The 12,904-nt window shown below is 39.5% G+C and overlaps 1 protein-coding gene across 2 annotated transcripts in view; it reads right to left on the bottom strand.

Annotated features, from left to right (window-relative positions):
• Positions 1-11,319, bottom strand: part of syn3 (synapsin III) — a 136,755-nt gene extending 125,436 nt beyond the window's left edge. Inside the window, exon 1 of one of the 2 annotated variants that reach the window (XM_076875720.1) lies at positions 11,177-11,319. The gene's annotated coding sequence lies outside the window, so the exon portion shown is untranslated. The remainder of the gene's footprint in view (positions 1-11,176) is intronic. The other variant, XM_024805808.2, reaches the window with a different exon arrangement.
• Positions 11,320-12,904: the final 1,585 nt, after the last annotated feature.

The following is a 12,904-nucleotide window of genomic DNA, read 5'->3' as shown; positions in this document are numbered from 1 at the left end:
GGACTTGAACCGGTTTACTTGAAAAGACTTGATATTTTACCCCAAATATAAAATTTAACATGCATATTATATAGAGATTGAAAATGTGACGTCATTCACGGGTAGAACCGCAAAGGATTCTGGGAACTCGTGGCAAGCGGTACTAGCGCACGCAGGCTTTCAATTAAAATCAGTTATACAGCGATAAAAAGAAACACAAAAATGTCAAGAAGCTGTTGTATTATTAACTGCAATAGCCGGTCGCATGACAGCCACGGGAAGCCGACGGGTAAAGAGATCGGTTGTTATCGGATTACGTCGTTGAAGAGAAATTGTTCGAGCCATGTTTCCGAAGTAACAAAGACGCGACTGGATTGCAGCCATTCAAAGACCAAATATAACGTCCCAGAACACTCCAGCTCACAGGTTAGTCTGCTCCAAGCATTTACACGAAGGTCAGTGTTTTTTAGTAGTTAATACGTCATTTTTCATAACATAATTGGTGATATAGGTTACAAGCAAGTCTGGCGCTGAACAGAAATTGTCGCGCTATGCTTCTTTGTTTATTGTGCATAAATAGTGAATTGTCCTGACACAATATTGTGTTTCGCTTCTGTTATTATGGTACACTGATAAAAACATATACTTTTATTCAGAGGCGGAGCCAGACATTTGAAACACCCGGGGCTTAGCCCAAAGAGTAGTATGCATGTGGGATTTTTTTTTTTTTTTTTTTGGGGGGGGGTGTAGAAATGACTGAAAGATTAATAGGCTCTGTTCAAAAAAGAATGACTTCATATAGGGAAAAATATATATCACATGTGCAGGACACCTTAAACTAGTTTTTTAATTAAGCAGCAAGGCAGAACAAGGTCAGGGCTGTATCAAGACACGAGGACTAAACCCCAATTCAACCAGACCCAGAACTGATCCAGAATTAAAACAGGACTACAACAGTTCAAAATCAGGACTACTGAGGACTTAACCAAGACAGAACCAGAATCAGAGCTAGATGATAGCACTAAAAATCATCATAGACCTGCACTACACTTATTTTTTAATTCTACCAAAGTCCACTATTTAGATTGAGAAAAGTTTATATAATTATTTAGCCTTGTTGTGCAAACAAGCCTGCAGAACTTAATAAATACAGAATTTGAAAAATAACAAACCTAAAAAGAAACACTAGGTACGAGATACATGAGGACCTGTGATACGGTGATACTTTTGGTAAACAACCATTTGACTAACATGTGTGTCTCACCTGCTCTTGTTCATCTGTTCTGTCCTCGTTCTCCTCTCTCTCCCTCTTTGTGCTGACAATCATCAAATATACAGTTGAAACCAGATATTTACTCTTCAGATAAAAACACTTTTTTAATTGTAACATCAAATCAGACTAAATGTTTATTTTTTTAGATAAATATAAAAACATATTTGTTAACTTTAAGAGTAAAGAGAGAAACTATCTGTATTTCTTAATTGCAAATGGCACCAAATTGTATTCAAACTTGAGCCACATTTATGGAGCTCCACAGTTCTTTTCCTGGTGTTTTGGTTGATATCTCTTGATTTTCCCATGTCAAAGAAACAGGCTCTGTGTTTTGCCTTATATGCATCCACAGGTGTGCCACCACTTTACTCACATGGACTCTACTAACCAATCAGAAGCTTCTTCAGCTCAGAATGGAATCGTCTGGAGTTTTCTTATTAATTAACAATAAATTTAGTGTACATGTACTCCTAAATTTGATGAAAGTGATAAAAATAGCTGTCTCTCTTTATTCTGAAATTTAACTAATTCAAAATATATTTCAATATTTATCTAAAACAAAAATTTACTCTAAATTGATGTTGTACAGTAAAAATGTTTTATGTTTTCTCCCTAAAGTGTATGTAAATATCTGGTTACAAATGTGAATATCCTGCTGTGTACTGAAACCCCTCTTGTTTTGCATAGAAATATACTGAACAACATACAAAGCATAATATATAAAATAACATTTACCTGAGTTTTTTCTTTGAAAGAACCCTCTAATGTCCATTCTTATGTTTCAGTACATAACTGAAACCGATTTAGTCGGGGAGGGTAAGAACTGAAAATATGAAATAAACACACGTAAGCTAAGACTCTCTAAAAAAAAAAGCATTTGTTCGGCTTTTCATTTCGCCATTTGTTGATTCACTTGAAGAGCAAGTAACGTAATATTGGTCAAGTGATCAGTTTCATATCAATCTTTCGTGATGCACCGTCATATTTACATTATTTGTACGGTACGAATGATTTGCTTTGGTACCTGGTCAAACTTAAGCTCTCCTTAGTATGGCTGGCTCCGTCTCTCCAACAGCGCACTCACAGGCAGCAGCTGCCCCGCCCCCTCGCTCAGTCGCTTAGTGCCTGAGCTCGGATCATACCAATATCAGGGGGGGATTCACGCACAGTCGTAAATTCCCACAGTGTGCACTATGTGCTTCGAATATTGTGTGTACTTTTTGTTTTATACAGTTGTCAGCCAGGCATCTAACTATGAAAAAATTACACTCCAAAATACCCCGGGCTTCTGACAAAACAACCCGGGCTTAAGCCCCGTAAGCCACCCCCCCGCTCCGCCCCTGCTTTTATTCACAGGGTAAAACAGGTTTTTTGTATCACCAATTGTCCAGTACGATTACAGCATACAGTATTATTGTCACTGCTACATTTCTGTGATGGGTACCAGAAATTATTTCCACTACTAATTAATTACCGTTGAGCTCAAAGGTCCTATTAATAAACGGTTAAGGAATGTGTATTTATGACGACGATTTGTGAGACTGGTAAACTTATGATACGTACGATGGTCTTTACTTTCTACACGGTGCATTTCAAGGTCCTGCACCCATCCGTCGGTAAACTGTACCTGGGCTTGTTGCAGTGACCTGAAGTTACTAAACTTCATGAGTGTATGCACTCACTCCAAGAACCGTATGATTATAAATATGCATATAAATATGCTACGATGAGATAGCTGACTTCATCCAACTAGCAAATGTTGTCCAGGCTACGTTGGTGATACAGTTTTTTTTAATGTGTATGATATTTTTGTCATGCGATTTTAAAGCTGGTCCTACAACCGCATCCAAGAATAACATGCAGCTTATCTCAGAACTGTCGGTGAAAATTATTCTTGGAGCTAGGTTTAATTGAGCTGCATTTTATAGAGGTGCAATTTCACAATTTGTGTATATTTTCTAAGTTCACTATTTTGTCATGTGTTGAGAAAAACACAGATTTTAAAATTACATGGTTTAATATTTACATTTAGCATAACTGCAACATTATTTTTTCGTTTTTTTTTTTTTTTAAAGACTCGAAAGGACTTGAAATTCAAAGTTTCAGACTTGTGACTTGACTCGGACTTTTACACCAGTGACTTGAGACTCGACTCTGACTTGCCTGACATTACTTGAGACTTGACTTGAGACTTGAGGATAAAGACTTGAGACTTACTTGAGACTTGCAAAACAATGACTTGGTCCCACCTCTGGTGTTAGATGGAGGAGGTGTACAGGGAGATGGCCACAGGCAGGAATGATTTCCTGTGTCGTTCAGTGGTGCTTTTTGGTAATCTCAGTCTCTCACTGAACATGCTCCTGTGACTAGCCAGTAGGGCTGCCACAAACGATTATTTTGATAGTCAACTAGTCACCGATTATTTTTGCGATTAGTCAACTAATCAGATCATCATCCATTGGACATAAAACTACAGCTGATTGCACCAGCAGCATCTGCTCTTATATAACTATCATTAGCTTACAGCTTTAAGTGTTTAAGGTCTGTGCTAACTAAAAATAAAGACAAGATGATAGTTTATTAAATTTTAATGAAATTTGCAGATTGTTTCGGTGAAGTTTAATAAACTCCTTGCTATCTAAAATAACGGGACACCAGAGTATATTCTCGAGCATCTCACACTTCTGATAATCAGCTGTCTGCTTGACGTTTATTCAGCTGTGTAAAAACTATAACTTTAATCTCAGCCAAACCGATTTACTCAGGAACAAATAAAATACTGAAAAAAGCCAAACAATAACATTTTTAAGTTATCTAAGTGACTCATATATCATGTTTAACCTGAGTAGCGAAAGACGGCGGTGGGTTTGAAAACGATTTGCCGGGAGTCCGGTGTTCTCACGGCTCTAGTGAGCCTAGCCCCCGGCTAGCTATCGAGCTAGTGGGTAACAGACGTCTCCGAAAACGTCGGAGTGCTTTTGAAAATATGTGGTGTCCTGATAAACTGAGCAGATATTTGAGGTTTACACAGCTACATTCTTGCCTGAAAATATGTTAAACGTTTATTCTGTGACCCAGAAAGAATAATAAGAGTAATATTAAAACTAACTAGCTGCCTCCATTGTTGGAAACTGCGCTGGGCTGCGCTATGGATTCTGGGACACAGTTTCTTCTTCTTCGGGGTTTAACGGCAGCTGGCATCCTTGTACATGCAGTGCTGCCATCTTCTGTTTCAGTCCGTTATTACACTCTTAAATCCTACTACTTATTCCTGCGTCTTTTGTGATCTTACAAAGCTTCAAACGACGCACCGACTATTAAATCAGTCGTCGACGATTTTGATAGTCGACGTAATCGTGACTAGTCGACTAATCGTGGCAGCCCTACTAGCCAGCATGTCATGGAGTGGGTGGGAGGTATTATCCAGCATTGTCCTTATCTTGGACAACATCCGTCTCTCCAACACCACCCCAAAGGAGTCCAGCTCCATCCCCACAACATTACTGGTCTTGCGGATCAGTTTATTGAGGCTGCTGCCATCTGCGACCCTCAACCTGCTGCCCCAGCATGCAACAACATAGAACATGGCACTGGCCACAACAGACTCATAGAAAATCCTGAGCATTGTCCGATGTTGAAGGACCTCAGCCGCCTCAGAAAACAGAGACGACTCTGGCCTTTCCTATAGATTGCAGTGCTGTTTTAACCCAGTGCAAAGCTAGCAGTATTTCCTATTATATGGCTCCACAAGCTAACACAGTCAGACTGTTACTGCCTTTCAGCAACGTTTGGGAAACTAAAAATACATTTTCATCTTCACTGATCGTCACTGCTCACGTTTCATACGTTTGCTTAGCTGTAAATGCTACTAACCGTTCGATGTTCCATATGCACGCTGTACTTTGCAAATAACAGAGTTCAGACTATAACAAAACAACAGCATCATCACATAATCTGCACTGTCTTCTCAGTCACTTAGTAACCCACGCTTACGTACAGCTACAAGCAGGGCAGAAGTCCATCTAACTGACACGCTAACCTTTCAGGAAACAGGGATGTTTGCATGACTCATCTTTGTGTGCCTAGCACTCCGCCACCTTTTTCATGTTGCTACTAGGAGTGCACTAGGAGGCTATGGAGCTGGAAAAAAACAAAACATCTCTGCCAAGTCATTATCATACAATAACAACATCAACATAAAGCTCTGCAATAAATAAATTACTTCTGTCTCAGTCTGATATGTTTAATGCACAATATTAAACTGGTTAGATTATGATGGCATGACTTTATTGGGCTGTATTACGTGACCTCATAAGGAGTCCATTACTGAAATTGCTACATAAAAAAGTAGATTAATTAATGGTAATAAATACATATAGTGTTCATACTCAATACAGAATGTGCTCAGAGCAGAAAGTGTTCTAAATCCTAAATATGAAAATATGAGCAGTGGCATTTGCTATCAGCTAAACTGTTATTTATGCATACATACATATATCCATCTTTATACAGCACTGGCTCAAAACGATTTCAATCCGACTGTTAAAACCAAAACCTTTAAATTTGATTAACTTTGCAGAAAACTGAATCCTTTGCATTTGGGCCACACCAAGCAAAAGGTTTTGCCACATATATTTCCAGACTTGGATCCATAAGAACCTCCCAACATATCACAAGTCCAAAAATACTGCACAACATTATAAAACATACTGTTAATCTGCAGTATCTTTCTCTCCCTGTACGTTCTCGCCTCTGCGGCGGCCGAGACGTTTACAGCAAAGATGGTATGTTGAGTTGCTGTGGGAGGGTGCGTGGACGCCTGCTGCTTAGTTGATCAGCCATCGCAAAACTTGCAAAATGGCAGCTTGTGAAGACACTATTAGCCTCTAGGGTGTTGATTTCAATGCACCAAAATGCTAACATGCTGCGAAATGCTTTCAGTGCACTGCCTCTCCTTTCTACCAACTTACTTCCAAGCAAGACATTGTGCCAAGACGCAATTTGGATAATGGGGACATAATTCCGATTAGGAATACAAAATCCATTTCAAAAACCACGAAGCGTTGGACCTAAACTGAAAATCTCACTAATTTTGCACTTAGAGCACACCTAGGAGGAGCAGGAAAGTCATCGTCAAACTGCGAAACTCGATGGTTCAAGTGACACAACAGTCTCAATTCACTATAAGTGTCTGCAGCAGCAGCAGCAGCGAGGAGCCGGTGAGGCGAGGAGTCACCGCCAAGTCACCGCGGTAGTGACCGAGCCAAGCCGTCACTGCAGACACCGCATTAGTGCACGTCCACACAAAAAGGCAGGAGGCCGACTAAATGTACTGAATCACTGCAGAGATTAGAGGTTCATCAATCCATCAATCACTCAGTCAGTCTCAAACAACATCTTTCAGTTAAAGGGAAAAAAATACAAGTGTAAACACAATTCTGGCTTCCAGCGTTTGGTATAGAGCTCCAGCACGACGTAATCCAATACACCACCCATTCCCTTCATATCTGAGCTATGACCAACAGGTTGTCAGTGAATCATTTCCATAATCGCAGCATCAGTGGCATATTGATTCATTCAGAACAAGCCTCCACATTACTACAGCTTGTTTCTCCCAGTCATTTCTCAAACTGCTCTATTTTCTGCATTAACTTTGACATTCGTCCAGTAACGCCGGCTGATTAAGGACAAAAAGGTCATTCTTATCTTGCGATTCATCTTTTAGCCAGAAAACGTGAATCATTAGCAGCTGCAGTCGGCCTTTCATGCTGAGGAGCATCTGCTGGAAGGGAAGCAGATAACTGCTGATGGACAGAAGGCTTGCATCTGCCTCCTGATGACCTCATTACTATTTCATTGCGTTTATTTTGTAGTGTGGCGTCATTGGTAATAAATATTAATAACTACGTTGTAACACTGCATCCATTGTGCAGCACAGAAGTGCATTACAATAAATATGCATGTTTGTTTGCAACATTTAAAGACCAGGAAAAAAAATTTTATTTACTCTTTAAGTGCTTTTTTTTTCTTGCTCCACAACAATTAAGCTCTCTGGGTAAATAAGAAACAACACTGGGTGTGGTATAATCTGATCTGTAACCTGGCAACAAAAAAAAAATAACAGCACAGTCATCATTCATCTAAATCAAAACATCTTTACTAAACTCTGATTGGTGGACAGAAGGATCTGAAAGCTACCTAGACAAACAAAACATGAAATGTCCACTAGTGACCAGCTGTCAAAGCTTTAGCATCCAGCAAATCGCTTCCAGTGTGGATACAGCTGTCACTACCCGATCCATACCGGAAACCCAATCGGTACCCCGCATGTGCGAAAGGTGTCTACTTCCAGTCGAAGCATTTTACGATAGTTACGGGTCAGAGTATCTGTTAAGATGTTAAGAATAATAAGTACCTCTTAAAGTTTTTGCATTAATGAACCATTTCAATATAATAAAGACAAAAACGAAAAATAAAAAGATAGTTAAGGATCAGGACTCCCCGATCCTTGCTGCGCATGTGCAAAGTCGGACCGTACTGTCGCTACCCGATCTATACCGGAAACCCGATCGGTACCCCGCATGCGCAAATCTTATGTCACTTCCTCTCTTTGCAAACATTGCGACATTCAATATATTTGAATGATACGGTTAGCGCCCAGTTAGCTCCTAGCATTTCTCAACAGCTCTGCCTCCTTTTCGACTACCGGGACATTTAAACAATGGATAATCCGTATCCGCAACAAATTTTTGCTTTTCTCCTCAACAGAGAGCGTTCCCCGATTGAACAACAGCGCCGTAAATTAAGAAGAATGGCACCTAATTACAGACTTAATAATACAGACTTTATAATATGTCACGTGAAGATTCAGCAGCCAGATGAAGTGTTTACTGACAATTGACAGTGATAGCGGACATCATCATCACTATTCCAATCAATCCTCTCCACACAGACAAGCATAAACACACTCGACTATCACTAAATCAAATTTAACACACATTTGTAATGACGCAAATTCAGTTTACAACAGGGTTCATTCGCTCGGTCAGCAGGTGGCGGTATCCTCGTACACTGGGGAGTAAACTGCCATTAAACGAACAGAAGAAGAAGAAAACCCCTGCACATACGCAGTACGGATCGGGTAGGCCCGATTTGTACGGTCCGACTTTGCACATGCGCAGCAAGGATCGGGGAGTCCTGGGAGTCATTATCGGAAACATTTTAAGAGGTACTTATTATTCTTAACATCTTAACAGATGCTCTGACCCGTAACTATCGTAAAACGCTTTGACCGGAAGTAGACACCTTTCGCGCATGCGGGGTACCGATCGGGTTTCCGGTACGCATCAGGTTTTTTGTTTTTGTTTTTTTTGTTTTTTTTATTAGTAATATAAACATACAAACAAAATGCACCATATATTACAGATTCAGAGAATAAACATTTCTTACATATTAGCAACTTTCATATATAGTGAAAATAAAATATAAAGATGGGGTCACATAAATTAACAGATTATTAACTCACTAAATCAAAATCTTCTACAAAGGAAACAAAAAAAGCAGCCTTTTTCTTTTTAACTAAAGTCAAAGATTTAACCAACAGGTTTAGGTCGTTTTTCCAGTGAGCCAGTGTTGGTTTAATCTTAAAAAAGCGACATTTATGTATAAAATACTTACACAAGATTAATAACACATTAACACCATAATTAGCTTTCTTTTCTTTCAAAAACACTCCAAACATTATCATATTTAAGGTAAATGGGGTAATTTGAATCCCACTGGAATAAAGCCAGGTATGAAAATGGTACGCATCAGGTAGTGACACGTACAAATCGGGTCTACCCGATCCGTACTGCGCATGTGCAGATGTTTTCTTCTTCTGTTTCATTTAATGGCAGTTTACTCCCCAGTGTACGAGGATACCGCTACCTGCTGACCGAGCGAATGAACCCTATTGTAAACTGAATTAGCATCATTACAAATGTGTGTTAAATTTGATTTAGTGATAATCGAGTGTGTTTATGCTTGTCTGTGTGGAGAGGATTGTTAGAATAGTGATGATGATGTCCGCTATCACTATCAATTGTCAGTAAACACTTAATCTAGCTGATGAATCTTCACGTGACACAACATTGTTATTCTTTTACGGTGTTTTTGTTCAATCGGGGGACGCTCTCTGTTGAGGAGAAAAGCAGGAATTTGTTTGTATACGGATTATCCATTGTTTAAAGTCCCGGGCAGTCGAAAAGGAGGCAGAGCTGTTGAGAAATGCTAGGAGCTAACTGAGCGCTAACCATCATTCAAATATATTGAATGCCGCGATGTTGGCAAAGAGAGGGAGTGACGTAAGATTTGCGCATCCGGTACGGATCAGGTAGCGACAACAGCCTTAGCAACAGTGAAGGAAGATATTTCTCATTTATTTTGGTCATGCTTATACACAAATCTTTTCTGGCAAGAATTTTGTGTTTTTGTTGTTTCCTTTATCTTTTCTGAGTTCTCTCTTTGTTACGAGAAAATATTGTTTGGTTTCTTTAAGTACCCCATGCACAGGGCAAACGAATTTTATTTGATTAATTTATTGATATTATTGGCTAAATTTCATATACATAAGTTGAAATTTTCTAACACAAAACCATCCTTTCAGTGCTTTTTAAATGAAACCAAACAATATGTTAAAACCATACAACATTCTCAAAATCTAAAAGCTGTCAAAACCATAAACTTGTTCCCTGTTCAATATCATGTGATTCTTTAATAGACTGTGTCTATTTTGTTTTTTTTATACGAACCCCTTGACATTGTGTTTGCTATTTTGTATTTGTATATCTGTATTTTGTGCTTTGTCAATAAAGCGTATTCAAAAGAAAAAAGAAAAAAAAAAGAAACAGCCTTAGCAACAGGCTAGTAATCAAGATGGTGGTCGCAAGCACCCCTGTGCTAGCAACTGGCTAGCATTTAGCAGCTAAAAAACTACACCTAGTTTAAATTAACAGACACAGAAATAGAGTAAATCTTGGACCAGAAGGCCAGAAACAAATGATGTTAAATTATTTTTCTGACCAATATCAGCTTTTTCAACCAATTGCCAATATTTACTTGATTCCGAATCAGCAACTCTTTATCTTTTTTTAATGTTCTTAAATGTATTTAAATTTATTAAGCTTTCATATAGCCAGTGACATTCTGTACTGTCATCATACACACACATGGTCAGCTCTGATTTGTATGCTAAGAAGTCAAAATAAAAATGTCAATTTTCTGTGCTGCGCTTGTGTCTGCTGCCGAAATAGTTACTGCAGGTTTAAATTGGGTTAAAAGCATATATATGATTTTTAATATATCAAGATATTACCTAAAATAATTAAAATACCTTAAAAAAGTAAAATCTAAAAGTTAGCTTTTTACTTTAAACCAGATTAGTGACAAGTAGGAGCTCAATTAGGACTAAAACAGGCTCTTCTCCATCAGTTTCATGTCTCTGAATGGGAACCACACACACACACGAGTTAATGTAGCCTGACATCTGCCTTAACACAGCACTAGACTGGCCACCCCCTGGTCACAGTCATGACATGGATAGCCCCACCTCCCCTCCCTTACAGCGGAGTGACTGGACTGCAGGCTGCAGAGACACGGCTGAGGGAATCCCTGCACAGATCCATATCACACGAGCTGCCAATTCAAATGAGTCTGACACAGCAAAACGCTGCGCTCGTGTAGCCAAAACACATTTTTCCATCGGAGCGATAATAATCAATAAAACATGATTAATGCCCAGGAAAAAAAAAGCTTCATTGTGTGAAGCAGCAGCTGTTCTCTCCTAACAGAATGAACCCGCAGCAGGAAGCACAAACACCCCGACAAAGGCTGGGAACAGAAACGTGGGCATGATGCTGAGAACCAGAAAGCGCAAACACGCACAATTTACCTGAGCGGCAATTGTCAGTTATCAGCAAGTGTCGGGCGATGACCCTTCGTCTTCTTCTACTGATGCTGCTGCCTCTTCTTCTTTTGCGCTCAGGTCCGCGGTCCTCCTCAGCCTCCCAGCCAAGTCCCCCTCACTCTCTTTCTCTCACTCTCTCTCCACAATGCATGCTGGGAACGTGAGGGGTGTAGCGTATTCATTACCGCAGTCGGTCCTGTAAGCTCATTGGTCGGATAATTATTTCTTAAAATGAAATGGAAAAATAAATTAAAGAAAATTATATTTAAAAAAATTTTCTCGTGTGTTTAATTCAAATATCCCTTTAAATATTTTTTTTGATTTTTTAAAAATTAATCATGAAATGCTTATTTAATGTAGAAAATATGAACCTGCTGATCCATGTATTTAGTTTGCTGTATTTGTTGATCTCTTGAAGCTTGTTATAACAAAGGATGTCAGCGCATATAGAGAATGTGCAAAGGGACACTGACAAAGAGAATCACCATGGTTACGGTGACAGTCTGCAAAAATCTTAAATTGTCTAATATTTCATTGCTAAACTTGTGTGAAATAATACAACACACACAGAGAGACACACACACACAGACACAAAGTGCAACATTTGCCCCCGAAATGTAACGTAGCGCTATGACACTGCAGATTTTGATATCGATCAGATGCCAAGTAAATTCAGTATTTCTGATACTGATACCAGTACTGATAATTTTACCCTATAAAAGGCATCTTATCTAGGGGAGAGCAGTGTGTATGAATCATAAATTCTGAACACATTTGAATGAACACTAAATCACTTTTACATCTTTTTTACTTTCCACAATAATTTTGAAACTGGGTTTTTCTGAGACCTGCAATCTAAATGCGCCCGTCTTTAAAGGACTTAAAGGACTTATGCTATAAATATAATAGACATGAAAGTCAGCACTAAAAGGTTCAGACTATGTTCAGTGGGCTACAAACTGAACTTGGAAGACAGAAACAAAGTACTGATCTTACTGCGGTGGTATTAATCCAAGAGAGGCACTTATGACAGTAAGTTCACTGCACTGAGATTGCCTCCTCAGTCACCAGATCTAAATCCAATTGAGCACCATTGAGATGTGGTGGAACAGTAGATTCAAATTACAGATGCCGAGCTGACAAATCTGCTGCAACTGTGGGCTGTCATGTAAACATGGACTAAAATCTCTGAGGAATGATTCCAGCACCTCACTGAATCTGCACACAAAGAATTAAGGCGCTCAACATGCCACAACCAAAGTCTACAGCACAGGTGTCCAACTCCAGGCTTCGAGGGTCGGTGTCCTGCATGTTTAAGATGTGCCCTTGATCCAACACAGCTGATTTAAATGGCTACATGACCTCCTCAACATGTCCTGAAGCTCTCCAGAGGCCTGGCAATGAACTAATCATGTGATTCAGGTGTGTTGACCCAGGGTGAGATCTAACCACTGTGGATGACACCACAGTGGTTGGACTCATCTCAAGGGGGGATGAGTCGGACTACAGAGATGAGGTCAACAGACTGACTGAGTGGTGTTCAGTTAACAACCTCCAACTGAACACCACGAAAACTAAAGAACTTATCTTGGACTTCAGGAAGGGCAGAGCAGACCCACTTTACATTCACGGGAGCTGTGTGGAGAGGGTACACTCCATGAGGTTTCTGGGCGTGCAGATATCTGATGACCTCTCCTGGACTGCAA

Source organism: Maylandia zebra, linkage group LG17, assembly GCF_041146795.1.
Source record: "Maylandia zebra isolate NMK-2024a linkage group LG17, Mzebra_GT3a, whole genome shotgun sequence".
Taxonomy (NCBI): domain Eukaryota; kingdom Metazoa; phylum Chordata; class Actinopteri; order Cichliformes; family Cichlidae; genus Maylandia; species Maylandia zebra.
The sequence above is the reverse complement of the archived record's forward strand: the minus strand, read 5'-3'. Positions and strand labels throughout refer to the sequence as shown.